The 27,397-nt window shown below is 41.6% G+C and overlaps 1 pseudogene across 1 annotated transcript; it reads left to right on the plus strand.

The window, feature by feature from the left end:
• The first annotated feature begins 92 nt into the window (after positions 1–92).
• LOC705198 (steroid hormone receptor ERR1 pseudogene) lies at positions 93–25,607 on the plus strand (annotated as a pseudogene). The gene is made up of 5 exons (XR_013407633.1): positions 93–1,488; positions 2,373–2,474; positions 9,631–9,774; positions 24,011–24,120; positions 25,506–25,607. The product of XR_013407633.1 is annotated as a steroid hormone receptor ERR1 pseudogene (transcript).
• Positions 25,608–27,397: the final 1,790 nt, after the last annotated feature.

Below are 27,397 nucleotides of genomic sequence, written 5' to 3' on the forward strand. Positions count from 1 at the left end.
ACTAGGGCAGGAGTTGAGTAAGGGTCACGAGGAACACCGAAACTGCTGTTTACCAACTTATAGAATGCAGGTGAGCTGCAGGTCATGGGGGAGTGTGGCTGCCCAGCTGGAACCTCTGATGTATATAAGTCTGAGGGTGTGTTCAAAGAGGGAGGGAAGTCTCGAAACAAAGGGCCTGCTGGAACAAAGGGCCCGCTACTCCGAGTGGCGCCGCCATGTCGGGTCCGGGTCCCTGCCTAACAATGTCCAGCCAGGTGGTGGGCAGTGAGCCTCTGTACATCATGGCAGAACCAGCCAGGCCTGACAGTCCGAAGGGTTCCTCGGAGACGGAGACCGGAGCCTCCTGTGGCCCTGGCCCCCGGTCCAGCTCCCACCCGCTGCTTCCCAGGCCACAAGGAAGAGGAGGCTGGGCATGGCAAACAGGGCGGTGGGAAGCTGGTGCTCAGCTCCCTGCCCAAGGGCCTCTGCCTGGTCTGTGGGGATGTGGCCTCCGGCTACCACTACGGTGTGGCATCCTGTGAGAACTGCAAAGCCCTCTTCAAGAGGACCATCCAGGGGAGCATCGAGTACAGCTGTCCGGCATCCAACGAGTGTGAGATCACCAAGGAGAGACACAAGGCCTGCCAGGCCTGCCGCTTCATCAAGTGCCTGCGGGAGTGCGCCTGGACCGCGTCCGGGGTGAGTGGCAGAAGTACAAGCAGCGGCCAGAGGTGGATCTGCTGCCCTTCCCGGGCCCCTTCCCTGCTGGGCCCCTGGCAGTTGCTGGAGGCCCCCGGAAGACAGCCCCAGTCAATGTGCTGGTGTCTCATCTGCTGGTGGTTGAGCCTGAGAAGCTCTATGCCATGCCTGACCCTGCTGGCCCTGATGGGCACCTCCCAGCCGTGGCTACCCTCTGTGACCTCTTTGACTGAGAGATCGTGGTCACCATCAGCTGGGCCAAGAGCATCCCAGGCTTCTCATTGCTGTCGCTGTCTGACCAGATGTCAGGACTGCAGAGCCTGTGGATGGAGTTGCTGGTGCCGGGTGTGGCCCAGCTCTCACTGCCACTGCAGGATGAGCTGGCCTTCGCTGAGGACTTAATCCTGGATGAAGAGGGGGCACGGGCAGCTGGACTGGGGGAACGGGGGTCTGCCCTGCTGCAACTGGTGCGGAGGCTGCAGGCCCTGCGGCTGGAGGGAGAGGAGTATGTTCTACTGAAGGCACTGGCCCTTGCCAGTTCAAGCTGTGTGCACATCGAAGATGCCGAGGCTGTGGAGCAGCTGCTGGAAGCTCTGCACGAGGCCCTGCTGGAGTACGAAGCTGGCCGGGCTGGCACCGGAGAGGGTGCTGAGCCGTGCCGGGCAGGCAGGCTGCTGCTCACGCTACCGCTCCTCCGCCAGACAGTGGGCAAAGTGCTGGCCCATTTCTATGGGGTGAAGCTGGAGGTCAAGGTGCCCGTGCACAAGCTGTTCTTGGAGATGCTCGAGGCCATGATGGACTGAGCAAGAGGTGGGATTGGTGGGGGCTCTGGCAGGACCTGCCTAGCGTGGGGTCAACCCCAAGGATAGGGGCAGAGCTGGGGTCTGGGCAGTGCCACAACCTGCTGGGAGGGCCAGGGCAATGCCATCAGCCACTGGGAGCAGGTCCCACTCCCTCCCCTCGCCCCTCCTAGGGGCTGTCAGAAGCTGGGAACATGTGTCCAGGCTCTGGGCACGGTGCTGCCCCTTGCAAGCCATAACGTGCCCCCAGAGCGTAGGGGGCCTTGCAGAAGCCATAGGGGGCTGCAGGAGATGTGTAGGAGGCAGAAGCCTATCTCAGGGAGGGAAGGGGATGGAGGCCACAGTCTCCCAGTGGGTGATGCTTTTGCTGCTGCTTAATCCTACCCTCTCTTCAGAGCAGAGTGGGACTTGGAGAGCAAAGGCCCATGCTCCCTTTGCTCCTCCTCTCATCATTTGCATTGGGCATTAGTGCCCCCCCTTGAAGCAATAACTCCAAGCAGGCTCCAGCCCCTGGACCCCTGGGGTGGCCAAGTCTTCCCCATCAGCTCCCACCCAGCCTCCTCAGGGGATAGGAGAGCACTGCCTCTATGCCCTGCAGAGCAATAACACTATATTTATTTTTGGGTTTGACCCAGGAGGCACAGGGACATGGGGCAAGCCAGGGCCCAGAGCCCTTGGCTGTACAGAGACTGTATTTTAATGTGTATTTGCTGCAAGGAGAAACCGCTTTTGGTTTTGAACATTTAATGAGAAAAATATAAATATACTATCGAGCTCAAAAAAAAAAATTGTGGAATGCATGATTGACAATATATTTTTTATTTTTATTTTTTCAAGTAATACCAGTACTGTTTAACTATAGCCAGCACTGGCTAAAATTTTTATATTTTTCAGAGTTGAAGTTGGTGAAAACATTCGTGATTTAAACACCAGATCCTGAAAGGGGTTAAATCTACTTTGAAATGAATCTGCAATCAGTATTTCAAAGCTTTTCTGGTAATTTTAGTGATCTTATTTGATTAGACTTTTTCAGAAGTAGTAAATAAGGAATTTTAATAGGTTTTTATTAGTGCACAGATAAATAGAAGTACAGTGAGGTCTATAGCCATTTTACTAAAATAGCTTAAAAGTTTGTAAAAAAGGCCGGGCGCGGTGGCTCACACCTGTAATCCCAGCACTTTGGGAGGCCGAGACGGGCGGATCATGAGGTCAGGAGATCGAGACCATCCTGGCTAACACGGTGAAACTCCGTCTCCACTAAAAATACAAAAAACTAGCCGGGCGTGGTGGCGGCGCCTGTAGTCCCAGCTACTCGGGAGGCTGAGGCAGGAGAATGGCGGGAACCCGGAAGGCGGAGCTTGCAGTGAGCTGAGATCCGGCCACTGCACTCCAGCCTGGGCGACAGAGCGAGACTCCGTCTCAAAAAAAAAAAAAAAAAAAAAAAAAAGTTTGTAAAAAAACGAATCTTTGTTATTACTTAATATGTTAGCTAAGAACCCATCAAGCTTATATTTGGTGGACTTAAAAATTATTTTAAATGCATTTATCTTTTTTGACACTACTCAGTGGAATGTGTAAGCTAGCTAATGCTTGTTTTCTGATTTGAAGCACTTTTAAATCTTATCCTGCTCCCTAAAAACAAAAGGTTTTGATCACAAGGGGAAATGTAAGATTGTTAACCCTGTTTCTCCGAAGGGCTCCTGTTAACTGCACATAAATGTGAAACGTGTTTTCCCACTGTCGCACAGAATGCAACATTTCATGGGCGAAACCTGACCAAAACTAGCAATATCGACAACGCTAACAGATTCTAGTCAAAATTCAAACTTCATAGTGGTAAAGAAGCAGGTTGTTCCCTTGTCGGGGCGCAAAAATTCTTAAGACTTCTGTTTGAAATTGCTCAATGACTAGGAGAAGATGGAGTAGTTTACCAAAATTATTTTTCCACCATATCAAAGTAAACAATTCATAGGGTCAGGCCTACAATGAATAGGTATGTTGGTTCACAGAACTTTGAAAATAGAGTTAAAGGGAAGTGATGTACATTCTGGGGGCATTAGGGTAGGGAGATGAATCAAAAAATACCCCTAGTAATACTTTATATTTAATACTGCAAAAGCTTTACAAATGGAAACCACGCAATTACCTGCCTTAGTTCTTTTGTCATGAAAACAATCACTTGGTTGGTTGTATTGTAGCTATTACTTATACAGCAACACTTCTTCAATTAGCAGTCTAAACATTTTATAAACAGAAGTCTTGGACCAATTGATAATATTTCTGACTGTATTAATATTTTAGTGCTGTAAAATACTATGTGAATCTCTTAAAAATCTGACATTTTACGGTCTGTATTAGACATACTGTTTTTATAATGTTTTACTTCTGCCTTAAGATTTAGGTTTTTAAAATGTATTTTTGCCCTGATTTAAGCGTTAATTTGATGCAAACTCTGCTTTTAAAATCATCATTTACTGGGTTCTAACAAATTAAAAATTAAACTTGAAAAATAAAAAGAATAGGCCGGGCGCGGTGGCTCAAGCTTGTAATCCCAGCACTTTGGGAGGCCGAGACGGGCGGATCACGAGGTCAGGAGATCGAGACCATCCTGGCTAACAGGGTGAAACCCCGTCTCTACTAAAAAATACAAAAAGCTAGCCGGGCGACGTGGCGGGCGCCTGTAGTCCCAGCTACTCGGGAGGCTGAGGCAGGAGAATGGCGTAAACCCGGGAGGCGGAGCTTGCAGTGAGCTGAGATCCGGCCACTGCACTCCAGCCCGGGGACAGAGCGAGACTCGTCTCAAAAAAAAAAAAAAAAAAAAAGAAAAATAAAAAGAATAACACTGTTTCTCAGGTGGAGAAACATTCCATCTTTCCAAGATGTTCGTCCTTAGTGTTCTGATGGTATAATAGTTGAATATTTTAATATTCTATTCTGTCATTGGCCTGGATCCTGCTTATGAATGTGGTGGTCGTTATAAGGAAAACTTGGGACTGTAACATCCCCCCAAACTGGGAAGGCATCGAGAGACCAAAGAATAATTTGGGCAAGTTCAGCTTGACGAATACCTGAGTTTACTAGGACTTACATACTGGACATTCCTGAGCAGCTCTACAGTCACCCTGCCTCCCATCTCTAAGCTGCCTTTAAGCTAGTGTTCTGACTTTGCCTACTCTGTGTGCACGATGACAGTGTTTTCTTTGATATGTTCTCAGGCGTGCCCCGGGATGTTTGGGTTCTCAGGGATCCCTGCTCCTCAGCTAGGCACTATGGCCTTGGCTCCCTGCCCAGCCTTCAGGATCCAGGCAACACACATGCACTCTGAAGTAACCTGGTGGGGCACACAGCACACTACAGTTGTCGATATTGCTAGTTTTGGTCAGGTTTCCCCCATGAAATGTTGCATTCTGTGAGACAGTGGGAGGTAAGTACTACCAATGACCGAATCCAGAGGTTCAGATTAGCTACTAATTTGGGTTAGAGCATTAATAATCAACTACCATTGCTATTACATAAAGATATACTGGTTCCTGCCCTTCAACAACTTACTGCCTGGAAGAGGAGATAGCATTTATAAAAAAACTTAAGTGACTTAGTGATTGTTCAGGAGATGGGAAGAACATTCAAGGAATATGTTTAACAGACTTGTAGTGTTTTCTTTGGGTAAGAAATTTGCCATTTTAAGTCTAAAAGAGAAATAAGAGTGTCTTCTTGCTTGACATTAAATTTGGTTTACTAGTAAAATCAATGAAGAAACTCAATACGAATGGTTTCCAGCATATAAGTGATGAGCATTTCTAAAGAATAGAAGTTAGTTTTTAGGATCTTGGTAGAAATAATGTTGTAGATGGACTTGGGAGGCTGAGACAACAGGATGGCTTGTGACTAGGAGTTCAAGACCAGCCTGGACAACATAGTGAGGCCCTGTCTCTAAAAAATAGAAAAAAATTATCCAGGCATGGTAGTACATGCCTGTAATCCTAGCGACTTGGGAGGTTGAGGTGGCAGGATCACTAAAGCCCAGAATTGGAGGCTGCGGTGAGCCACCATTATGCCACAACACTCCATCCTAAGCAACAGATTCCATCTCGAAGCTGCAGGCAGGGGAAAGAGTGTTGGATATAAAAGATAAGTTCATAGGCTGGCCTCCAAGGGCTCATTTAATCTTTCTACCAGTTACTTATAGAAACTTTTTTTTTCCCCCTATTTAATATACTACTGGAGCTAAATCTCATTCATGTAGAACCTACTCATGTGGCTTACAGATCATAGGAACTAGTTATCTTGCATCTTAAATTCTTTTTTTGAGCAAATTGTACTATAAAATATACATCTATAGAGGAAAGAAGTTAATTTGGTGTTTGTTCATTTGAACTGAAAGTGAAACTAGAAGAACAACCCCCTTCTTGTATTGCGAAAACTGCATTCTCTTGTGTATGATAAAAAGGAAGTGCAGAATGCATAGGGACAATGACTCGCCTCTCCCCAGCTCAAATGGTTAAGCGTGCATCGGAAAGGAATTTGTTGGCTGGGCGTCGTGGCTCACGCCTGTAATCCCAGCACTTTGGGAGGCCAATGTGGGTGTATCACCTGAGGTCAGGAGTTCAAGACCAGCCTGGCCAACATGGTGAAACCCCATCTCTACTAAAAATGCAAAAATTGGCTGGGCGTGGTGACGGGCACCTGTAATCCCAGCTACTCGGGAGGCTGAGGCGGGAGAATCACTTGAACCCAGGAGGCGGAGGTTGCAGTGAGCCCATACACTCCAGTCTGGGCAATGAGCAAAACTCCGTCTCAAAAAAAAAAAAGAAATTTGTTGTTGTCAGGGCAGCTGCTGTTGTCCAGCCAAATGAGACACTTGAAGATTCTTGAGATTCTTGAAGGAGCCAGCTTACTTTTTAAAATGAAAAAATCTTAACTCTAAAACTGAAGTGAGTTGGCAAGGAAGCATTGAAGTTTTATGTATTCTATCAAACAGTATCAAATGACTGTATTCTAGTGAGGAAAATAGCACCCAAATTTATATAATAATTTCCTCTAATGAAGGTACTGTTTGAATATGCTACACTTGCATGAGTCTAAAGAATGCTCCCAATTAAGTACGAGAATAGCAAAATATGGAAACATAAATTTAGCAGTTATTCGCTGTTGTTTTCCCACCACCTCAAGTAATGCTGGAAATATAGCAGGCATTCAGTAATTTTTTTTATTGACCGATTGAAGGAGTTATTCTGTTCCATGATTCCCATGTCTTGTTCCACACTAAGTTCTTACCACTGCTGCAGAGGATGTAGTCATAGGCCCTACTGGTTAACCTAGAGTCGACAGGCAGTATAGCTTAACAGAAAGAGTGCTGGTGTTGTGTAGAACTGGATTCAAATTCAGATTCCGCCACACTAACCGTTCCCCACCTATAAAGTGAGGGCTAGTACATACATCTCAAGGATTAAATGAGGTAATCTGAGGAAGCGTTGGGCATAGTGCCTGGAATATAGTACATATTTAATAAATGCTTGCAACTGTTAGCAAGTGTAAAAGCAGAGTGATAATCCTAATGATGATGGAAAAGACATAGGTCAGTCAGTGACCCCTAAGTAGAAGATAACCGAGACAATGAAGTTATTCTACTGGTGTGATTGCTCTGTAAATGTGGCTGGTTAAGGCTGACAACTGATTGTTTCCCAGTATCAGTTGATCTAGGCCAAAATACTTATATCTAGCAGTCAGTGTGTGGTTAGACACATTTCTGCACATAAAGGCTCAGAAACAGATTCAGAAAAAGCAAAATAGATAAAATAAGGCTCACAGAAGAGTAAATGAGCTATTTGTTGATACGCTTTAGTGGGCTTGGCAAGAGTGAATAAAGCGGTAAGCTGGAGGATAGATCATAGGCAATCTGTGCCTCTAACCCAGAAATTGTGTTCCTGGAATTTGTTTTAAGGAAATATTACAGATACGCATAAAAGTGTAACTATAAGGGTATTTGTCATTATAGTATTTAAAAGAGAAAATATATAAATGATCAAAATATTCAACAGTAGGGGATTGTGATACATATATATATAAAAAATGGGATACTGACGCAAGCATTCAGTGAAAAAAGTAGATTACCAAACCATACGATCCTCATTTATTTTACTTTATTTTATTTATTTATTTATTTGGGACAGTGTCTCACTCTGGCCCAGGCTGGAGTGCAGCGGCGCAATCTCGGCTCACTGCAAGCTCCACCTCCTGGGTTCACACCATTCTCCTGCCTCAGCCTCCCGAGTAGCTGGGACTACAGGCCCCCACCACCATGCCCAGCTACTTTTTTTTGTATTTTTAGTAGAGATGGGGTTTCACCATGTTAGCCAGGATGGTCTCGATGTCCTGACCTAGTGATCTGCCCGCCTCAGCCTCCCAAAGTGCTGCGATTACAGGCCTGAGCCACCGCACCCGGCTGATCCTCATGTATTTTAAAAAGCGAGATCACACAGAAAAAAAATAAGAAAGATAAAAAATGTTGGTAAAAATAACTAAAGAATAAAAATATAGGGAAAAAGGTAGCCAAGGGATATCGTTATTCATTTTCTTTTTGCAACTTTATTAAGGTACAATTTGTGTGCAATAAACTGCACATATTTAAGGTATATAACTTGACTAGTTTTGACAAATATATACACCCATGAAACTGCCAGTTATAATTTTGAACATTTTCGTGATCCTCCAAAGTTCCCTTGTGTCCTTTTGCAATACACACACACACACAGACAGTACGCAGGCAACCATTGATCTGCTGTTACAATAGATTAGTTTGCATCTTTTAGAGTTGTACGTAATTGAAATCACACAGTATGTACTCCTTTGCATCTGGCTTCTTTTTTTTTTTTTTTTTTTTTTGAGACAGAGTCTGGCTCTGCCGCCCAGGCTGGAGTGCAGTGGCCGGATCTCAGCTCACTGCAAGCTCCGCCTCCCGGGTTCACGCCATTCTCCTGCCTCAGCCTCCCGAGTAGTTGGGACTACAGGCGCCCGCCACCGCGCCCGGCTAGTTTTTTGTATTTTTTTAGCAGAGACGGGGTTTCACCGTGTTAGCCAGGATGGTCTCAATCTCCTGACCTCGTGATCTGCCCGTCTCGGCCTCCCAAAGTGCTGGGATTACAGGCTTGAGCCACCGCGCCCGGCCATGCATCTGGCTTCTTTGACTCAGCATAATGATTTGAGATTCATCTATGCTGTTACATGTACTAGTAACACATTTGTATTACTGAGTAGTATACAATTGTATGAATGTGTCACATTTTTGTACCTATTCACCTGTTAGTAGACATTTGGGTTGTATCCCAAATTACATCCCACATTTGGCTATTACAAAGAAAGCTGCCATTAACTTTTGTGTGCAAATCTTTGTGTGGACATGTATTATCTCTTGGGTGAATATCCAGGAATGAAATGACTATGTCGAATAATAGATATATTTTTAACTTTATAAGAAGCCATCAAACTGTTGGTCCAAGGTGGTTGTACCATTTTACGTTCCCAGCAGCAGTAACTGGTGGGAATATGATTCATTCTCAAAAGATGATCTGAAGTTTCAAAAGTAAATAAGTTATTGAAACATGTAATATGATGGTGGTAATTAGACAACATGATAATACCTTACCTATAGGGTTGGTTTGGAGGATTACATGCACTAATGCATAAAAAGCATTTCAGCACAGAGGAAGTACTCAGTATTCATTAGCAGTTTTATGGTCATTCTGTAAATTTAACTTCTTTGGTTGTTAACAGTAGTACATTAGTGACTAATTTTGATAGACTAAAAATAAACAGGCTAGACTTTAAAAACCAGAGTTGAACAAAAAACATTCACGTTCATAAAAATACCCTGAAACAAAATACAAATTTATTTTTTTCTTTCCAGTAGAGGGGCATTGATTACCTGGCATTGTTGTAAAACAGAAGTTAAGCTTGCCATTATTGTAGTTATAATTTTTAATATAATTTTTGCAGGTAACTCTCAGTAACTTTTTATTATATACTATTTAATTATGAGTGTCAAGGTCTGAAAAATACATGATCAATTCAGGATTGGTTATAACTTTTTAAAGAAAGATATTTACATTGATTTGTTCTTCCTTAAAATGTCTTTATACATATATATATTATACAGACACGTCACCTTCACTTTGGGATGTGGAATTTGCTAAGCAGTTAGCCACAGTAAATGAACAACCCGTTCAGAATGGGTTTGAAGAGCTGATCCAGTGGACAAAAGATGGGGAACAGTGGGAGTTCCCAATTAACAATGAAGCAGGTAAGTGTTAATTTCAGGGGTTATAAAATTTATTGATTGAAATTATTTCTGCCAGATATTCACTTTCAGAGTGTAGATACTTACATGAATTTCAAAACACTTTGTAGATATCTTCATGGTGTCGTAAAATAAATCTGACAAGGTTTTTTAAAAAAGATGTTAGAATTTCACTTAGTTTTAGATGCTTGGTAAGGAAAATGAAGAAGTAAAACTATATGGCAAAAATGCATCATGAATTTCTATGACATGAAAGGACTGAGAACTGCAAATGATTGCAATTTTCTAATTGCTCAACAGGATATTACTTGGTGAATCTTCTATATATTAAATAAGGGGTATGAGATTATACTTCAATTTTGGAGAACATTACAACTCTTAAAGTCTCACGCTGGTGTCCTTTAGTCATAAAACCATTGCATTAATGAGGTGCAGGGAACCTGTATGAGCCACTCAAAGCAAAAACATTAGTAGGCTTTTGAAATCTTTGCCTGCATAATATAGATGCTTTGAACTGGCAACAGAATATCATCTACTGGGTAGTTTTTGGAGATGTTACCCCTTCCTAAATCAAAAGGAAAACAGTATTACTATGCTATATATTTTTTATGATACCCACGTTGTCATCAGTTAAACATTTTAATTGAATTTATAGGAGTATTTTGAATTAGAAAAGATTGATGTACTTTTAGGGTAAGATTAGCTAGAAGTTGGAAGAGGCTGAATAAGTCTTAGGAAAATGTCCATATTTTAACCTTCATAATGTTGTGGTATCATTGTAATATCTTAATTTTTGATCATCTTTAATTTGCTGGATTAATAAGTAGAACAGAAGCTTAAATATCAGAAATATTTAATCTTACATGTCAATAATATAATTAATATAAAGTGTTTCTTTTTATAGGAAAACTTTAGAGAATTACAGATTCTTTTAGCAAATTCTTAATATTTCATATATTCATATTTTTGTTTTTGTTTTTTGAGACGAATTCTCTCTCTGTCTCCCAGGCTGGAGTGCAGTGGCATGATCTCGGCTCACTGCAACCTCTGCCTCCCAGGTTCAAGCAATTCTCATCCCCCAGCCGAGTAGCTGGGATTACAGGCGTGCATCACCACACCCAGCTAATTTTTGTATTTTCAGTAGAGAAAGGGTTTCACAGTGTTGGCCAGGCTGGTCTCAAACTCCTGACCTCAGGTAATCCACCTGCCTTGGCCTCCCAAAGTGCTGGGATTACAGGTGTGAACCACCATACCTGGCCTGTATATTCATATTGTACCTGCAATAATATAGCATACTATGTTTCATGTATTACATAATGTATGTATTGCTTAAAGTATGGTTTCTGTATTCTGGAAGGTATCACGGTAAGGTAAAAAGACCAATGCATTTTTAAGTTGTACCAATCCGAGTACCAGCTCTGTCCATTATTGGCCATTTGCCTTTGAGGAAATTATTTAAGCTCCTGGGCCTCAGTTTCCTCTTCTGCAAAATAATATCTGATATTAAGGAAAGATTTGGTCTACTCTTACAACATGTTTGGATTTCATTATTTGAAGAAACTTGGATGTTCCAAGTCCTCATGGTTAAAAACTTGATTTGAAAACCCAGTATTAGGCCAGGCATGGTGGCTCATGCCTGTAATCCTAGTTACTTGGGAGGCTGAGGCAGGAGAATCACTTGAACCCGGGAGGCGGAGATTGCGGCCAAGATTGCGCCACTGGACTCCAGCCAGGGTGACAGAGTGAAACTCTGTCTCAAGAAAAAAATAAATAAAGGAAGAAAGAAAAAAATAACAGTATTGAGGTGTAATGATATGACTTTATTCAGGAGAGTCAGTGAAGCATAGTGGTTAGAAGTTCAAGATCCTGAGTGAGTTACAGAATTGGTCTCTCCAAGCCTCACTTCCTTCATCTCTAAAATGATGGGAATAATAATAATAGGACTCATTATATGAGGTTGGTGTGAGGAGTAAGTGAGGTTAACAAGTAAAGCATCATCACCATCATCCTGTTTCTACAGCAACAACATTGTGAGGGGGTTTGCTTCTGTAACTATTTTCTGTTGTATACTGTAACATTTTATTTTTCAAAATTTTACTTTGTACTGTAACATTTTAAATCTTAGACTATTAACATGGATAGAATGTATTATCTGGGGCCGGGCGCGGTGGCTCAAGCCTGTAATCCCAGCACTTTGGGAGGCCGAGATGGGCGGATCACGAGGTCAGGAGATCGAGACCATCCTGGCTAACACGGTGAAACCCCATCTCTACTAAAAAATACAAAAAACTAGCCGGGCGAGGTGGCAGCACCTGTAGTCCCAGCTACTTGGGAGGCTGAGGCAGGAGAATGGCATGAACCCGGGTGGCGGAGCTTGCAGTGAGCTGAGATCCGGCCACTGCACTCCAGCCTGGGCGACAGAGCAAGACTCCGTCTCAAAAAAAAAAAAAAAGAATGTATTATCTGGGAACCACCAAATAGGGTGCTAGGAAAGCACCAACTCATGGTATATTGTCATCAGCAGTGAAACACTTAAGTGCATCAAAATTATAAGTGATCAAACGCCAGTGGAATTTATCTTAAATTTGACCTGGTTTCTGAGAAAATTTTAATTTCTAAGACAGGAGGGAAACATCTTTTTTTGGTCAGGTTGAGGAGGTAAATGTGACAATTATCCACATGACACTGTGCATATTATCGATATTTCAGTGTTGGAAAAGGAGGTAGTGGGTAACTCATTTCCATCTCCTTAAGGCAGTTGTTATCTGAAGTGAAAACAGGAAAGGACTGTGGAAACTCTCACTTTTTTTTTTTTTTTTTGAGACGGAGTCTCACTCTGTCCCCCAGGCTAGAGTGCAGTGGCCGGATCTCAGCTCACTGCATTCTCCACCTCTTGGGTTCAAGCGATTCTCCTGCCTATACCTCCTCAGTAGCTGGGATTACAGGTGTCCATTACCACGCCCAGCTAATTTTTTGTATTTTTTTTTTTTAAAGTAGAGAAGGGGTTTCACCACATAGTCTAGGCTGTTCTCGAACTCCTGACCTCAGGTAATCCACCTCCTCAGCCTCCCAAAGTGCTGAGATTATAGGCGTGAGCCACCGCTCCTGGCCAAGAAAGGTACTTTGGACAGTGCCAAAGTCGAGGATTTGGCTTGTGATTTACTGCAGTTGCGACACCGCAGTTTCCACAGTGTGGCCTTAGAACAGTCTTATCCAGTCCTGAAACCCCAGTGCCTTAGAAACATCAGGACAGGTCAGAAGGACAGTAAGTCCTCAAGGCGTCAGCCTCTGCTCCTCCCCACGGATTGAGGGGTAAGTATTCCAGGCTCTCTGCAGGACCATATCCAGGATGTGGACACCAAGTCCTGCTAGGGCCTGCTTCCAAAAGAGTTGATCCCAGCCATGAAACTGCCCTGATACTTTCATCCTGTATCAGCCTTGTGAGTAGCCAGTAGCTGGGACTACAGGTGTGCACCACCACACCTGCCTAATTTTTTTTGTTGAGACAGGTTTCCTCATGTTGCCCAGGCTGGTCTGGAACTCCTGAGCTCAACTGATGTGCCCGCCTCGGTCTCCCAAAGTGCCGGGATTACAGGCGTGAGCCACCATGCTCAGCCCAATTTGTGATCTTTTATGCATTGTTTCTCTCATGTAGCATGTTTTCAAGGTTTATCCAACTTGCAGTGTATTAATGCTGAATAATACTCCATTGTGTAGGTTCACTGTATTTTTATTTTTAAAATTTTACTTTTAATTGGCACACAACAAATATTTGTACATATTTATGGGGTACAGATAGTATGTTGTTACATGTATAGAACGTGTAATGACCAATCGGGGTATTAAAGGTATCTGCCACTTTGAGTATTTGTTATTTCTATATGTTGGGAACATTTCAAGTCCTCTCGTAGAGCTATTTTGAAATACACAATACATTGTTGTTAACTGTAGTCACCCTACTCTGCTATAGAACATTAGAACTTATTCCTTCTGTCTAACTGTATTAACCAACCACTCTTCCCTGCCAACTCACGCACACTTCCCAGCCTCTGGTATCTGGTATTTTTGTAGAGATGGGGTTTTGCCATTTTGGCCCCACTGGTCTTGAACTCCTGACCTCAGGTGATCCGCCTACTTCAGCCTCCCAAAGTGCTGGGATTATAAGCATGAGCCACCGTGCATGGCCTTTTTTTAAATGTTTATTCCACATTGTGTCAGTCCTCACATGTCTCCTGGGATCCATCTGACATGTAATCTGTTGGTTTCCCAGCAGTGATAATTTCATGTAAAATCCTAAATCTGACCTGAAATAGTTTCTGTTTTCTTGTTGATTATCTTTACATCAATATTAACCATTTTGATATACTGAGATATAATTCAGTTGGGTTATGACTGAGCCAATAGTTCCGTTTTTTTTTTTTTTTTTTTTTTTTTTGAGACGGAGTCTTGCTCTGTAGCCCGGGCTGGAGTGCAGTGGCCAGATCTCAGCTCACTGCAAGCTCCGCCTCCCGGGTTTACGCCATTCTCCTGCCTCAGCCTCCGGAGTAGCTGGGACTACAGGCGCCCGCCACCTCGCCCGGCTAGTTTTTTGTATTTTTAGTAGAGACGGGGTTTCACCGTGTTAGCCAGGATGGTCTCGATCTCCTGACCTCGTGATCCGCCCGTCTCGGCCTCCCAAAGTGCTGGGATTACAGGCTTGAGCCACCGCGCCCGGCAATAGTTCCGTTTTTATATACAAATAGACATGCCTAAATCCAGTTTATTTTTTGTGTGCACATTTTATTTAATTAATTTTTAACTTTTGTTTTAGGTTCAGGGGTACATGTGCAGGTTTGTTATATGTGTAAATTTTGTGTCATGGGGGTTTGATGCACAGATTATTTTGTCACTCAGGTAATAAGCATAGTACCCGATAGGTAGCTTTTTGAGACTCACCCTCCTCCCAGCCTCCAGCCCTCAAGTAGGCCCCAATGTCTGTTGTTCCCATATTTGTGCCCATGTGTACTCAATGTTTAACTCCCACTTATAAGTGAGAACATGAAGTATTTGGTTTCCTGTTCCTGTGTTAATTTGCTTAGAATAATTTTTAAGCTGGAGCTGGATGGCCTCCAGCTCCATCTGTATTGCTGCAAAGGACATGATCTTATTTTTATTTTATGGCTGCATAATATTCCATGGTATATGTGTGCCACATTTTTTTTATTAAGTTCACCATTGATGGGCACCTAGGTCAGTTCTGTGTCTTTGCTATTGTGAATAGTGCTGCGATGAACATATGTGTGCGTGTGTCTTCACGGTAGAATGATATTTACATTCCTGTGGGTACATACTCAGTAATAGGATTGCTGGTGCTGCGATGAACATATGTGTGCGTGTGTCTTCACGGTAGAATGATATTTACGTTCCTGTGGGTACATACTCAGTAATAGGATTGCTGGTGCTGTGATGAACATATGTGTGCGTGTGTCTTCACAGTAGAGTGATGTTTACCTTCCTGTGGGCACATACTCAGTAATAGGATTGCTGGTGCTGCGATGAACATATGTGTGCATGTGTCTTCACGGTAGAGTGATATTTACATTCCTGTGGGTACATACTCAGTGATAGGATTGCTGGTGCTGCGATGAACATATGTGTGCATGTGTCTTCACAGTAGAATGATATTTACATTCCTGTGGGTACATACTCAGTAATAGGATTGCTGGGTTTCAGGGTAATTCTCAAGTTCTTTGAGAAATCACCAAACTGCTTTCCATAATGGCTGAGCTAATCTACATACCCACCAGTAGTGTATAACCATTCCCTTTCCTCTGCAACTTTGCCAGCATCTATTTTTCGGCGTTTTAATAATAGCCATTCTCACTAGTATGAGATGGTATCTCATTGTAGTTCTGAATTGCATTTCTCTAGGATTAGTGATGTTGAGCATTTTTTCATGTTTGTTAGCTGTGTGTATGTCTTTTGAGAAGTGTCTGTTCATGTCCTTTGGCCCCCCTCCCCACCCCATTTTTTCTCAGTGGGGTTGTTTTTTGCTTGTAAATTTAAGTTCCTTATAGATTCTAGATATCAGACCCTTGTTAGATGCATAATTTGTAAATATTTTTTCTCATTCTGTAGGCTGTCTGTTTAGTCTGTTGATAGTTTCTTTTGCTGTGCAGAAGCTCTTTAATTAGATTCCACTCGTCTGTTTTTGTTTTTGTTGCAATTGCTTTTGGCATCTTCTTCATGAAATCTTCACAAGGGCCTATGTCAGGATGGTATTTCCTAGGTTATCTTCCAGGGATTTTAGAGTTTTAGGTTTTACATTTAAGTCTTTTATCCATCATGGGTTGATTTTTGTTTGTGGTAAAAGGAAGGGGTCCAGTTTCAATCTTCTGCATATGGCTAGTCAGTTATCCCAGCGCCATTGGTTGAGTAGGAAGTCCTTTCTCCATTGCTTGTTTTTATTGGCTTTGTCGAAGATCAGATGGTTGTAGCTGTGCAGCTTCATTTCTGGGTTCTCTAACCTGTTCCATTGGCCTGTGTGTCTGTTTTTTCACCAGTGCCATGATGTTGTGCTCGCTGTAGCCTTGTAGATGGTTTGAAGATGGGTAGTGTGGCATCTCCTTCATTCTTTTCATGTAGGATTGCTTTGGCTATCCTCCACATAGCTAGTCAATCACAAGTTGTGCTAATTTTTTCTGCTGTTTCTCCAATCTGTCTCTCCTCTTGATTCTTACTACCACCCTGGTTTTTCAGGCCCTCGGCATCTCTCACCTAAGCTGTGTCGTAGCCTCCTAACGGATCCCTGACGCTTCAGTGTTGCCCTCTGTCCTCACCCCTGAAAGACAGGCTACCTAAAACAGAATTATCGTGAGACTTCCCTTCTTAAAATCCCTTTTTGACTCTCTATTGCCTATTAAATAATGTCTGTACTTCTTAATCTACTGTACAGGCATCTCCTGTTACTGTCTGCTCTACATCTGTTACTGCAGTAATAGGTAAATGTTAATAATTTCCCCTGAAGTCCCTCTGCTGTTCAATACTTCCAAGTATTTGTTCATTGTGATCTTTTTCTCTGAAACTCCCTCACCACTTTTTCCCCTGGTTTATTATTTATTGTCCTTCACGCCCAAGCTCAAGCATCATCTTTTTCAGAAAATCTACTTTGAAGTTCCAGAGTGGACCAGTGGCCCCTTTTAATGCTCCCCATCGTGTTGATCTCTATCTTTTCACTTTAAACATACTTTTAAACCTGCTTCCTGAGTATGAAGTTTGTTACAATTTTAAGATTTGTATTTTTCGGTGTCTTTTTCTTCTCTTTATGGTTTTCTGTTGGCTCCTGCTTATGGCAGTTTGACTCTTCAACTCTTTGTTAAATTTTAGAAATAGCCCGTGTTTGTCTAAACTTTAACTTTGGGTGTCCTGAGAGACCAGAATTGAGAATTGAGATGAGTTGCCTGGTTTCTGCGTGGTTCTGGAAGGAGTGCCAATCGGGAACCATTCTAGTTTGATTATTGGTTTGTGGTTTCTTGGACTATGAGTATGGTATAAATTCAAATTCCAGCATAAGAGTAAAGCTGGTTAGAAAACATTAGGGAAGACTCTAAATTATTAATGTTTTAAAATCCACTGCCTGCAGACTGATTTGCTTGTTGGTTCACTTGTCATATCCTTCCAACTTTGTCTTTTCTACTAAATATGTAGCCCTTTTTGGTGTCTGGATTTTTTTTTTTTTTTTTTTTTTTTTTTTTTTTTTTTTTTTTTTTTTTGGTTGAGACGGAGTCTCGCTTTGCCGCCCAGACTGGAGTGCAGTGGCCAGATCTCAGCTCACTGTAAGCTCCGCCTCCCGGGTTCACGCCATTCTCCTGCCTCAGCCTCCCGAGTAGCTGGGACTACAGACGCCCGCCACCTCGCCCGGCTAGGTTTTTGTATTTTTTAGTAGAGACGGGGTTTCACCATGTTAGCCAGGATGGTCTCGATCTCCTGACCTTGTGATCCGCCCGTCTCGGCCTCCCAAAGTGCTGGGATTACAGGCTTGAGCCACCGCGCCCGGCGGTGCCTGGATTTATATGGAGGTCTCAGACTCAGTTCCCGACTTTGTCAGGTTCAAATCCTATTAGTCAGTTAACCAGAAAGATTCTAGATCCGCAGCATTGCTGAGCAGATTCCCAGGAATGTGTCAGAACATTTCAAAATCCCCTCTTGACATCTCATTCCTAGCTTTTTAAAAAAGTATTTTGATTTTCCTATTGATTGCCCCAATTCCTATTTACTACCTCAGGCAGCCACAATGTTAACTAACGAAGCTCTAGGTTTTTGGTTTTGGCACACTTCCAGGGCATCTCTGGCTTCTGTGTTGACTGATGACTTTAGTTTCACCTCTAGATTGTGTGTGCATGTGTGTAATCATTTTGTACTTCCTTCACATTTTGTCAGTTCAGAAATATATTTAAAAGTGTATTTGGGGTCAGGCATGGTAGCTCATGCCTGTAATCCCTTTGGGAGGCTGAGGTTGGAGGATAACCTGAGGTCAGAAGTTTGAGACCAGCCTGACCAATGTGGCGAAACCCCGTCTCTACTAAAAATACAAAAGGTAGCCAGGCATGGTGGCATGTACCTGTAATTCCAGCTACTAGGGAGGCTGAGGCAGGAGAATCACTTGAACTTGGGAGGCAGAGGTTGCAGTGAGCCAAGATCACACCACTGCACTCCAGCCTGGGCAACAGAGCAAGACTCTGTTTCAAAAAAATATAAAAACAAAACTGTATTTGGAAGTGATGTCAGTAAAAACAGCAAGCTAGGAACCTTAAAAAATTCCTTTATTCATAAAAACAGCTGGGAAAAATAAAAGCAACTTTTTCAGAACTCTGGAAAATATCCAAAGGCTTTCCGCAATCTTGGGAGCATTTATTCAAGAACATAGGCTGAATTTTGGTGGGAATAGTGAGCTTTGTAGTGTTCTTACTTTACACTCATCATATCCTCCCGGCTCCATGGTAGCCTTGAAAACCAACATCCTACAATCTTGTTGAAAAACCAGCTCCTGGGAGCCATAGAAAGGAACAAAAGGGGGTTGGGACTCATTCAAAGCCTTATTCCCAGAGAAACGTCATTATGTGACCTGACTAGGAGGTCCCAGGAAGACCCCACGCACAAGACTATCTTTATTTGGCTTGACTTAGAGCTCCCCCAGCCTTTGTTCATGTCTGTTGAAGACAATCAGAGGCGATTGCTGAACGTAATGGCTACCTGGGGTATAGATAAGTTGAGATACACAATATGCTAACAAAAATGTAAAAAAAGGCCAGGCACGGTGGCTCGTGCCTGTAATCCCAGCACTTCGGGAGGCCGAGGCGGGTGGGTCATGAGGTCAGGAGATCGAGACCATCCTGGCTAACACAGTGAAACCACGTCTCTACTAAAAAAATTACAAAAAATTAGCTGGACATGGTGGCAGGCACCTGTAGTCCCAGCTACTTGGGAGGCTGAAGCAGGAGAATGGCATACACCTGGGAGGCAGAGCTTGTAGTGAGCTGAGATCACACCACTCCAGCCTGGGTAAGAGTGAGACTCCATCTCAAAAAAAAAAAAAAAAAAGTAAACAAAACAAAAGAAAACAAAGAAAAAGACAGATGCCGAGAGTACAAACCTGCTTGCTGTCAGAAGACATTTCTGTTCGTGTCTTCCACCTACAAATTTAATGTCTTTTCCGTCTCAACTAAGTACTTGTCATGCACTGTAGCTGTAACTTTTGCAGCTTTTGACAGCAAAACGGGCACAAGTTTCTTTGTTCTTCTTCACAATTTTACGAGTAGAGGATTTGTCCTTACTGTAAATCTTAGCAACCTCAGACTATAATATTTTTCTTATGATGTCAGAGACGTTCACGTTTACACTTAAAGGAAGCACGCCATGGCTTCTCTCTGGCATACCCAAATCGCCAGGATAGTTACCGCTGCATATTGGGGCAATTATGAAGTGAAATAGGGTTACTTGTGTACCACCCCTGTGATGCCATGACAGTTGGTGTGATCATCAAGATGGCTACTAAGGGTCTAATGAGACATTAATCAAGAATTCTATATGTAGCAAAAATATCCTTCAACATTGAAGGAGAAACATAAGGCATTAAATATCTTAGGACATTTAAGACATTCCTTGGTAAACAAAACTAAAAAAAATTTGTTGCTTGAAGACATCTCTATATGAAATACTAATGGAAGTCATTTAGGCTGAAATGAAAGAATACTAGGTAGTAACTCAAATCCACATGAGGAAATAAAGAGCTGAGAAAGAACTATATGAGTAAATATAAAAGTCAGTATAAGCGTAAAGCACTTCTCATAAATGGGTTGATGAACATAGAGTATATGAAGATATGGTTTATATGACATTAATAGCACGATGGAAGAGAGAGGGAATGGAGCTACATAGGAAAAAGTTTATGTATACTGTCGTAATTAAGTTGGTATTAATATGCACTACATAGTTATAAATCAACATGCTAATTGCAATATCCAGGGCAACCACTAAGAAAACAACTCAAAAATGTAGTAAAAGAAATGACAAGGAAATAAAAATTGTATACTATAAAACTATTTAGCATAAATCTTACTTTATCAATGATTGTATTAAGTGGAAATTTCTCTCCACTTAAAAGGAAGAAATTTGCAGAATGAATTAAAGGACATGATCCTACTATATGCTGTCTATAAGAGACATATTTTAGACCAAGACTCAAATAGATTAAAAGTAAAAGCATAGAAAAAGATAAAACAAGCAAACAGTAACCAAAAAACTAACTAGCTAACTAACTAAATAAATAAATAAAGAGATGGAAGCATGATTTAAAAAATCAGAAAAAAAAAGACTTAAAGGCAAAAATTTTTTATTAACAACAAAGGACATTTTATAATAATAAGAGGATCGATCCATCAAAAACATATAACAGAGCCCCAAAGTACGTGAAGAAAAAATTGACAGAATTGAAGGGAGAAACAATTCAGCAATAATAGTTGAGGACTTCAATTCCCCATTTTCGTTAATAGCTAGACAATTGGGCAGAAAATCAATAAGAAAATATAAGACGTGAGTAATACTATAAACCAACTAGATTTAACAGATATCTGTAGCGTTCTCCAACCAACAACAACAGAGTATACAGTCTTTATAAGTGCACATGGAACATTCTCCAGGAAAGACCATATGCTAGGCAATAAAACAACTCTCAATAAATTTTAAAAGATTTAAATCATATGAAGCATGTTCTCAACTGCAATAAAATGAAATTAGAATAGTAAGAGAAGGAAATTTGGGAAGTTCACAAATACATGGAAATGAAACAACGTACTCTTAAATAATCAATTGGTCATAGAAGAAATCCAAGAGAAATCAGAACATATTTTGAGATGAATGAAAACAAAAATTCCACATCTCAAAACTTATGGAATGCAGCTAATGCCGTGCTTAAAGGGAAATTTGTAGGTGTAAATTCTTACATCAGGGCCGGGCGCGGTGGCTCAAGCCTGTAATCCCAGCACTTTGGGAGGCCGAGACGGGCGGATCACGAGGTCAGGAGATCGAGACCATCCTGGCTAACACGGTGAAACCCCGTCTCTATTAAGAAATACAAAAAACTAGCCGGGCGAGGTGGCGGGCGCCTGTAGTCCCAGCTACTCGGGAGGCTGAGGCCGGAGAATGGCGTAAACCCGGGAGGCGGAGCTTGCAGTGAGCTGAGATCCGGCCACAGCACTCCAGCCTGGGTGACAGAGCGAGACTCCGTCTCAAAAAAAAAAAAAAAAAAAAAAAATTCTTACATCAGAAAGGAAGAAAGATCTCAATCAATAATTCAACTTTCCACCTAAAGAAACTAGAAAAAGAAGATCAAACTGAAACCAAAGCAAGTAAAGCAAGGATATAATAAATGTTAGAGTGAAAATAAAAAAAATAGCAAGCAGAAAAACAATAGAGAAAATAAACGAAACCAAAGTTATTTGAAAAGATCAACAAAATTGATAGCTTAGCTAGCCTGATCAAGAAAAAAAAGAACTCAAAAATGGGATAAATAACTTAGGTTAGGTAAATAATTAACAACGACAAAAAACCTAAACCCTTAGATAATCTAGTAAAGATTATGAAAAACCAACAGCTAACATTAAAGTTAGTGGTGAAAGTCTTAAATCTTTTCTCCTAAAATGAGGAACAAGACAAGGATACCTGCTTGCTTTTTCTATTCAACATTGTACTGGAGATTCTAGCCAGGATAATTAGACAAAAAACAGAACAAAACCAACCACAAAAAAGAAAACGCATCTAGATTGGAATGGAAAAAGTCAAACCCTATTTTTTGCAGATAAATAATGTTGTATATAGAAAATCTAAAGAACCTACAACAACAACAGCAAACCTGCTGGAGCAACAATTGAGTTCACAAAAGATACAAGATCAAATGTGCAAAAAATCAGTTATATTTAGAAACACTAGCAATGAGTCGGCTCAAAATTAAGAAAGTAATTTTATTTACAATAGCATTAAAAACAAGACTAAAACAAAAATGTAAGACTACACAACATTATTGAAAGTGATTAAGACCTAAATATATGGATACACATTCTGTATTTATGGAATGGAAGACATTACTATTAAGATGACAGTACTCCACAAATTGATCTACATATTCAAGTCAGTTCCTATCAAAATCCTAGCTTCTCTTTTTGCAGAAATTGACTTGCTGATCTAAGATTCATTTGAAAATGCAAGGGACTCTGAATAACCAACACAATCTTTTTTTTTTTTTTTTTTTTTTTGAGTCTTGCTCTGTCGCCCAGGCTGAAGTGCAGTGGCCCAATCTCAGCTCACTGCAAGCTCTGCCTCCCGGGTTTATGCCATTCTCCTGCCTCAGCCTCCCAAGTAGCTGGGACCACAGGCACCCGCCACCTCGCCCGGCTAGTTTTTTGTATTTTTTTTTTAGTAGAGACGGGGTTTCACCGGGTTAGCCAGGATGGTCTCGATCTCCTGACCTCGTGATCCGCCCGCCTCAGCCTCCCAAAGTGCTAGGATTACAGGCTTGAGCCACCGCACCCGGCCCCTATTTTTTCTTATACTCAAAATTTTAATTGACACATAATAAATTGTACGTATTTATGAGGTACAATGTGATGTTTCAGTACCTTTTACCTTGTGTAATGATCGAATCAGGGTAATTAGCATATCCATTGCCTTAAATATTTACCATTTCTTTGAAGTAAGAACATTCAAAATCCTCTCTTCTAGCTAGAATATGAGTGTGTTTTAAATGTACAACTCTTTGTTTTCTCACAATCCTATAAAATGAAAGCTTGAGTCAATGAAGTATCCCCCCAAGTCCTATCAACCTTGTCTATTTTAGTGAAATTTAATATTGTCTAGAAAACACTAGACAAACATAGTTATTCAGAGAGAATAACTGAGCCCTCTGATTATTCTCTCTAATCCGCAAAGGAAGCTGAACACTTGATGTAAACTTCATCAGAGTAAATGAGAAGAATCCCCTCCATTCCATACAAAAGAAAAAATAACTGGAGAGAGAGTCTCTGCTCTGAGGTTATTATCCTGTGGTCTTTGCTTTTGGTACATTCCACCCCACCCCATGCCCTTCTCCTTGTCTTTAATGAGTATCTGTATGTATGGCAGAACAGCATGTTTTTCAGTCTCCGCAGTCTTGGGCCAAGCTCGTTCTATGCCCCACTCTACAAGAATCGCAAGAGCACCAGGATTCTGTTTGGGGTTGCCATGGACACAGAGTTCTTATTACAGAACTGACTTATTCTCAATACGAGGTAAAGACTTAGAGGTGAGGGTCTCTGAGCAAGGGAGTCCCACCCCATCCTCTGCCCTCTCTGTTGGCTCATGTTGTCCTCTCATCCTCATCAGGAGAATTAAAATCATGTAAAGTTTTGGTGGGGGAACTAGACGGTGATCTCTGGGACCCATAGACAGGAAAGTTTGCTTACACCCAGCTGGGGGGAACACTAATTGTCATTCCTTTCCCCTCCCGGGGACCTTACAGAGTCCCCTTATCCTCAGGGTACTGGGGGACAACCAGTGGGTATAGGGCCAAATAGCAATAACCTTGTTACTTGCCAGGAATTGGGTAAAGATTTGATTTAATGAGCTTGATTTTGGGAACTAAAAAATGAAAAAAGGAAAAGCCATCGTTCTGAAAGGCAACAGGAGAGAAAACTGCTAACAGGATCTTGATTGAATTTCTCCCTCTTAGAGAATGTTGTACCGAAGACACAAGACCTGAGACTTGTGTTATTCTAGCAGCTGAACTGACCCCAGCGTCCTCTTGAGCGGCCGTGGCGCCGGAAGCACTCTGGCCTACAGGTAAGCAGGTCCGGGGCTTACAGGGAGAGGCTCCCAGAAACCCAGCTCTGCCTTGGGTTGTCCTGGTCCACGTCCAAAGATCTGCCTGGGCCACGTCTCTGGAGCACAAGGTGGTAGACTGAGAGCTTTGATATTTCTACTCCTACTGCAGATGAGCTGGTATAACCCCGAAGCTATGGAATTTGCTGCTGTCTGTGACCCAGCAAATGGAAATAGAAATAGAAAAATAATTAGATAGAAAAACAATAGAAATAGAAAACATTTAAAAAATAAAACAAACCTCATTCTATGCCTGGTAATGTCCTTAAAAATACGACATTTTAGGCAGTGTAATAATATGCATATACTGGTCACTTTAATCTTTCCTACAGGAGGGGCTGGTTGCCCTAATGGTGAATGCTCTGTTCAAGGAACAGAGCTGGTGTTGAGCTCGGGAAGCCACTCCACAGAGATGGCCACCAAAAGGGCTTCAGCGGTCCCATCTCAATTAACACCTGAAACTTTGCTAGTGAGACCTCAGCACACTCTTAGAGAATTCTGGTTTTTATCAGCAGCAAAAAAATGTGTGCGATCAGTTTCTTAAACTTATTTAAACATTTGAAAAGTTAGAAAATTGTGGCAAAGAGCATTAATTCTTGAGTCTGGGGAGTGTATTACTTGGATGAGAATGTTTGTGTATTTGAAGCTAAAGTATGTATCAGTTTATATTGCCACATACTGACTTTTATGGCATAATATATGGTATAGAGAGCAGGTTGTCTAAAAACCAATATTTGCAATATGCTGAACATTCAGCATGGTTTTATGAAGCCGACAGAGTGGAGTGTATTTTGCATGTGTCGTAACTTGCAGATGAGGAAATAAAGTTGTAGAGAGATTAAATTAGCCAAGCCAGGGGTTTCGGTGCTAGGAAGTCTCGATTTTGTAAAATATAGCCGTATAACTTAAAAAAAATGAATCCAGACAAATAGAAAACAAAATCGTTCTAAACATATAATCTACTTTAAGTTCACAAAATGTCTTAAACATAATTTAGGCTGTGCTTGACTTAACCTACTTGTTTATTTCCTACCAAGGATGAGCAGGAACTAGCCATTGATATCGAAACATTCATTATTCTTACATTTTTTTTCTTTTTTTTGTGTCCTGTCTCTCTCTCTCTCTCTCTCTCTCTCTCACACACACACACACACACACACACACACACACACACATGCACTCTCTCAGAAGTACTAGTACTGTACCCTGAAATTGTTTCTTTAGTTCTTGTCAAAATTCCTCTGATTTTATTTTTCATGTCCTGAAATACTGTCGAGATTAACATCCTGATTGCCTTCCAGAATATCTGACTTTATTTTTTGTACGTGCTTTTTACTCTTTGGTAGAGTTATGGATTCATTAACAGATCCTACTGTATGCTCTGACAGCTATGACCACAATGGGTGAGTTGACTGATCTAAGTGGTGAAAAATATGGGGAGCATCAATGGCAATAACAGCTTTCTATAAGAGACTTTAAGCATCTTTGGGTAACATTGTTTTTGAACCAGAGTGGAAAAAATAAGATCCGGTCAGAAGAGGGACACTTGGTACTCAAAGATTCTTTGTGACCCTTAGTCATTAGTAGCCAAAACCCTTAGGAAACTATCAGAATGCCTGTGTATGAGACTCTCTCCAGAGCAATGCAAGAGAGGAGAGAATCCTCCTTGGAGAAAGAAGGTGGTAGCATTGGACAGGCAGCAGAGGAGCCCTCAGCAGAAAGAAAGGAGCTAAGAGACCCTATATCTGTCCCTCACCCTTCAGAGCTGGTACCCCAAACTCAAAGCCATCATCACATTGGATGGGGCCCCTGCCTCAGGTTTAGTCCCTTGATCCTATTTGAGGGGAAGCAAAGATATCTGCAGCTCACGAAGAGCATGAAGGTGGTGGAGGGACTTGAGAATTAGGAAATCAAAATGGGCAAGAACAACATGTGCCTACAAATGGAACATGCATTTGAAGCAAATTTAAGTTAAATTTGCTGTCACACACGAAGACCAGGTTCAGTAAGAAAGAATTGTATTTAAATCTTGATTCATTAAACTTTTTTGAGAGTCCTAAACAATTTTTATTACCAACACATAAAGACCTCTTTCTAGAGAAAAATGAAGTACCAGGTACCAAAGAACAGATTTACATGAGAATTTTTAGAGACAACACATTGTGTTTTGTAGCGCAATCATAGCCAATTTGAACCAAAAAAAAAGTAGTGAATGAATTTACGTTGTTTCTTGCTACTTACCTTTCAATCCTTTGCACTGATCCCAGTGAATTGACATCAGAAATCTGTGCTGGAGCCAACAATGAAAGGTGATGTCATAATATATATTGGAGATGGGAAGAATTCAGGTTTGTGAAATTCAGTCTCAGAATTATTCATGGGAAAATAGTTTTCCGGACACTGATTCTAAAATTCTTTCTAAAAAGTTAGGTCTTAAGTAAGGTAACAAATGTTAAATATAGAGTTTCTTGGACACTGTTTCTAAAGTACTGGTAGTTTCAGCTTCTGTATGTAACATCCTTTTCTTTTTGGGTCTAGTCGGATACAAGATAAATAGATCACAAGAAGTCTGCTTCTTCTTCCTAGCTGAGTTGACTAGTCGCCAAAACTTTTAGACACCCGTTGGATTGCCTGTGTATGAGACTCTGCCAGGTTGGGCTATATCAGTTTCTAGGGCTGCTTTAACAAAGTATCACAAACCAAGTGGCTTAAACAAAAATTAATCAGCTCATAGTCCTAGAGGCTAGAAATCTGAAATCGAGGTTGTCAGTAGGTTTGGCTTTTTATGAGGGCTGTAAAGAAGAATCTGTTTGATACCCTCTTTGCTAGCTTTTGCTGGTTGCTGGCAATCTTTGGCATTCCTTCGCAGGTAGACTCATGTCTGGAGTAAATGTAGCTATTTGACCAAAAGTGTAAGTCCAAATTATATTTGTATCTGAATAATATGCTTTTATAATTCCTCAGCCCACAGCCAACTGAGTTGACAGTAGTAACCTATGATAGAGCCACCCATGACATGTGAGTTAAAAAAACAAATATTTATATACATGTAAGTGTATATATACACATATACACATAAATACATACTTCTATCAACATACATGCATGCATACACATACACACACACAAACAAAACGATGAAAGAGAAGTTGGTATTTGTAAAATTCACTGTCAGGGCCGGGCGCGGTGGCTCAAGCCTGTAATCCCAGCACTTTGGGAGGCCGAGGCGGGTGGATCA

This window comes from Macaca mulatta, chromosome 17 (genome assembly GCF_049350105.2).
Source record: "Macaca mulatta isolate MMU2019108-1 chromosome 17, T2T-MMU8v2.0, whole genome shotgun sequence".
Lineage (NCBI taxonomy): Eukaryota > Metazoa > Chordata > Mammalia > Primates > Cercopithecidae > Macaca > Macaca mulatta.